This window comes from Pteropus alecto, unplaced genomic scaffold (assembly GCF_000325575.1).
Source record: "Pteropus alecto unplaced genomic scaffold, ASM32557v1 scaffold195, whole genome shotgun sequence".
Lineage (NCBI taxonomy): Eukaryota > Metazoa > Chordata > Mammalia > Chiroptera > Pteropodidae > Pteropus > Pteropus alecto.
The window spans coordinates 8,908,327-8,913,529 of NW_006438073.1; positions in this window are offsets into that span (position 1 = coordinate 8,908,327).

A 5,203-nucleotide genomic window follows, 5' to 3' on the forward strand; every position below is an offset into this window, starting at 1 on the left:
AAGGATATAGAAGAACTAAACACCAGCAACCAACACAATCTAATTAACATTTGTAGAAAACACATCCCAGTACAGCAGGATACACATTCTTTTCAAGCGCTCATGGAACGTTCACCAAGACAGACGATATCTCAGAAGATTAAAAAAAATTTTAACAAATTTAAAAGAACTGAAATCATGCAGTCTGTTCTCCGATCATAATGGAACTCAATAACAGAAAGTCAAAAGAAAAATCTTCAAACATGTGGAAAGTAACCAACACGATCCTAATTAATCCGTGGGTGCCAGAGGAAGACTTGAAGAAATTTAAAAATATGTCAAAATGAATGAAAAAAAGAAAACAAAACATATCAAAAGTTATGAAATGCAGCTAAAGCAGTGCTGAGAGGAAAATTTATAATACTACACGCATAATGAGGAAAAGTTTCAAATAACAGCAGACAACCAGAAAAAGAGCAAAATAAACCAGAAGAAAGTCAAAAAAAAAAAAAAAAAAAAAGAAAGAAAGACAGAAAAAAGAAAAGAAAATAGTAAAGGTTATAGCACAACTCAATAAAATTAAAAATAGAAAAAAAATCAATGAAACTAAAGGTAGTTCTTTGGAGAAAAAACTCAATGAAATATAAAAGCCTCCAGCAAGACTGACAAAAATAAAAAGATATAGCTCACCCTATCAGAAACGAAACAGGAAATGTCGTCACAGATCCTTCAGCATCAAAATGTTAGTAAGGGAATATTACACATTTATGCTCATGAACTTGACAGCTTAGAAGAAATGGACTATTCCTCCAACCCCACAAACTACCGAAACTCAGCTGAGATGAGAAAGGTAATCTTATAACCTTCAGAGTCTTATAACCATTAAAGAAGCTGAATTTAGAAATCTCCAGACCCAGACAGTTTCACAAGAGAATTTTATGTAACATTTAAGGAAGAATTAACATGGAATTTTATAGAATCTCTCCTGGAAGAATAGATGAGGAGAGAATGTGTCCCAACACATTTTATGAAGATAGTATTATCCTGATACCAAAAACAGAGAAAAAAAGATAACCACCTCCTAAATGTAGACACAAAAATTCTCAGCAAAATAGTCGCAAATCCAATCTCACAATACACCACAAACAAGGAGAATTTCCAGATACACGAGGCTGGTTTGATATTCAAAAGTCAGTCCACGTGAACCGCCAACAAGCTAAGTAGTCAAGGGAGGCAGAAAAAGCACGTGACCAATCCTGTACTCAGTCATATACGGTCTCTCAGCAAATCAGGAGCAGAGGGGACTGACCTTCTCCACAGCTGTCTCACGCTCAGGAGTTAGGACTGAATGCTTTCCCGTTAAGACTGGAAACGAGGCAGGGCCGTCTGCTCTCACTCTGCTAATTCTGCTCAATACTGGATGTGCTCGTACAGCAGAATTTAAAACACAAAAAGACTCTAAAAGCCACACAGATTTGAAAGAAAGAAAGAAAACTGTCTTTATTGAGGATGATATGATTGTCTACATAGAAAACCTCAAGCAATCTACAAACAGAAAATGAGCTCGGTAAGATGATAAGACACAGAATAAACACACAAAAATCAACTGGATTTCTATTTTCTAAAAATGAGTAAGTGGAAATATAAATCAAAAATGAACTACCATTTAAAACTGCTCCAAAGAAAACAAAATCTTATATAGAGATCTAACAAAATGCTGAAGGAAGAAATGAAAGAAGCCCTGGATAACTGGAGGGACATCCCATGTTCATGGATATGAAGATGTCGGTTACTCACAAGCGGATACATAGGTTCCATGGAATCTCCATCAGAATTCCAGCAAAATTTTCTAAACATAGACAGGCTCATTCTAAAATTTATATGGAAAAGGAAAGGCCCTAGAATAGTCAAAATAATTGAAAAAGAAGAAACAAGTTCAAGGAATCACTGTTCTCTATGTTAGGGCTTACGATATAGCTTGTGATTGACATGATGTTGGCGGAGAGTAGACACATAGGTGAATAGAACGGGCCAGAGAACACAGAAAGAGACCTACCAAATACGCTGATTCACTTTTGACAAAAACCCAAAAGCAATTCAGTAGAGGAGGGGTGGCCTTTCCCACACACAGTGCTGGAGCAAATTAACAACTTCAGGCAAAAAAAAAAAAAAATCTAGATACAGACCTCAAACCTTTCACACAAAAAAATAAGTCAAAATGAATCATAGACCAAAATAAAAATTGCAAAACTTTAAAACTTCTGGAAGATAACATAGGAGAAAATCTAGGTGACTCTGGTTCGGCAATGAGTTTTTTAGATACTGCGCTAAAAGCGACATCAGCGAAAGAGAAAACTGGTAAGCTGGACTTAATTAAAATTAAAAAACAAAAAACAAAAAAAAACTCATCTGTGAAGACATCATTAACAGATTGAAAAGATAAGCCATGGACTGGGAGAAAATATTTGCCAAAACATATCTAAGAACTTGTACTGAAAATATACAAAGAACTCTTAAAACGTGATAAGAAGGCAATACAACCTTAAAACGGGCTGAAGACCTGAACAGACACCTCACTAAAGAAAATGTACAGATGGCAAATAAGTGTATGAGAAGATGCTCCACCTCGGGTGTCATCTGGGACATGCGAGTGTAAACAGCAACGTGCCACACCACGCATCTGTCCGAATGGCCACGGCCTGCACCGCAGACGGCACTGAACGCCGGCCGGATCCGCCCGCTGGCGGCGGCAGGGCAGAATGGCGCGGCCGCTTTGGCAGGCAGCCCGGCAGTTTCTTACAAAACCAAACATCCTCTTACCATATGAATCAGCAGGCGTGTTCCTTGGTATTTACCCAAAGGAGCTGAAAACGTCTGCGCACACAGAAACTGCACGTGACATCCACAGCAGCTTTAGTCATAACGGCCAAAACCTGAACGCGACCAAGATGTCCCTCAGTGGGTGACGGATAAACACACTGGGCTGCATCGGGACAATGAAATACCATCCAGCGCTAAAAACAAATGCGCTCTCCAGTCATGACACGCCCTGGAGGAACCTCACGTGCATGGCACCAAGTGAAAAAGCCAGTCCAAAAAGGCTTCATACTGTGCGACTCCAACTCTCTGACACTCGGGAAGAGGCAGAAACTGTGGAGACCGTGGAAAGACCACAGGGACCAGGAGGACAGATGGACAGCTGGAGCACAGAGGACTTTTAGGGCAGTAAAAATACTCCGACACTATATACACAGTGGTCAAAACGCAGAACGTCCAACGCCGAGAGTGAGCCCTGATGTGCCTACGGCTTCGGGTAATGACAGTGATACGTCTTTGCCTGGAAGGGGGCAGGTTAGGCTCGCCTAAGTCTCTGCGAGGCAGCAGGCCGGTGGTCTCGTTATCACAGAAACGGCCATCAAACTGGACGGAGACGCGCCCTCCGCTGACCGGTGCTAGCGAACGGTGTGGGCACGCGTGCCTGCTCAGGCGTCGGACTTTGCCCGGCGGGCAGCCCGGTGGGACTCACAGTGGGCCAGATAATCACAGTAGAGAGACTGGCCGCGGGTGACGTGGCAAAGGACGCGGGAGGGAACGGTGACGGCCTGGGGGTGGTTCCAGAAACATCCCCGGGGATGAGAGCCCAGTCAGGGCTGAGTGGCTCCGTGAAGCAGGGTGGCAACGTGTCCCCACCCCACCCCCTGCCCCAGCCCCTCACAGACCCTGGAAAATATGAAAGTCCCAAAGCTTACACTGACTGTTGATTCGAATAACCAGGGGAGACTTAAACTCTTTTTCCCTTAAAGCGTGTTTTCTCCTTCTAATGGATACAGCTGATGTAAATATGACCCAGCGCCCGGCCCTTTCAAGTTGGCCTCCTTAATCAGGCCCCAGATAACCGGTGTGGAGCCGGGCGGGCGTTGCTTCCTGTCGCCCCGCATTAGCATACCCACAGCGGGATCAAAGGCGGCCGCTGCCTCCGGGGAGGGCAAGTCTAATACAATTAAAAATAAGCTGCAATTTGGTATCTGCTGAAGCTGTGGCCGTTTGTCACCTTGGATTAAGGTTTATGGAGAGTGGCATTTCTCAGACCACTTTAGAAGGCTCCAGAAACTTGAACCTCTTTCGCACAGAAACTGTCTCGGGTCGGTGGGGACGTTTTCTCAGAGCCGCTCATCTCCAAGGCAGTTGGTCCAGAGCTGAAATCCTTCCTTTAACATGTAATGTGATCTCGTTCGATTAATTAAAAGGATGGGAGAAAGGAACGAACGTGTGAGATGCATCTCACGTCGGACTGTTAGGGGGCTGTGTTACATTTGTCGCTCGCTCCCTTAGTCGCTCTGTAAGTGATCTGTTGAGAGTTGGCACAGACCCTGTGCCAGCCGCAGCGGGCTTGATGGCGAGGACGACAAGCAGGATTCCTGTCCCCAGAAGTCCCCAGTTCACCCGGAGTGACAGGCATTAGCCAGATAACCGCAGTAGGCCTACAGCTACAGCTGGGTGACAACTCTGGAGGACAAGGGGTGCCCCTCAGGAGGGAGGCTGGGACAACACCTGACAACCACGAGGAGGAAGGTGCCTGAGGGCACAGTGTGTAAGAGGCTCGGGGACAGGTGCCCGTCCATTCCAGGAGCTGAGAGGCAAGGAGATGGGAGCTGAGGACACGGAGAGGCAGACCATGCTGGGCGCGTCCACCATGATCAGACTTCGTCTTTATGTTAAGAGCAGAGGAAGACTCTGAAATGTTCCGCGGGGGAAGCTGACTTGAGCAGGTGCTGCAGTGTCCACGTGGGCCCATCCCGCTCTGCCAGCTATGCTGCTGCCTGACGCCCTGCTGTCCCCACATCATGGGCACCCCAGAACCTCCCCCGCTGAAACCCCACTGAACTCACTGGCCACGCAAGCTCATGCCGATGGGCACCGGGGCAGCCTGAGCCGCCGAATGGCGGGCCCCTCCGTGGCTGGCGAGTGGCCGTACCCACCATCAAGCTGACGGTCCGTTTGTCCCCTACGGAAGCCCGGGTGGTCATAATCGGAGTTTTATAATCTCATGAACTATTTATATAATCTCCTAAAAGGGAGTTATTTCTAAGAAAACAAAACCACTGTGCTGACTGCTTAGGAATGACACCACAAAGGGAAGTCACTCGGAGTCGCCAGCGACCGGGAGCAGGCGAAGGAAGCGTCAGAGTCCAAGAAGAACCCCGCTCGTGGGCCGGGGGCCAGG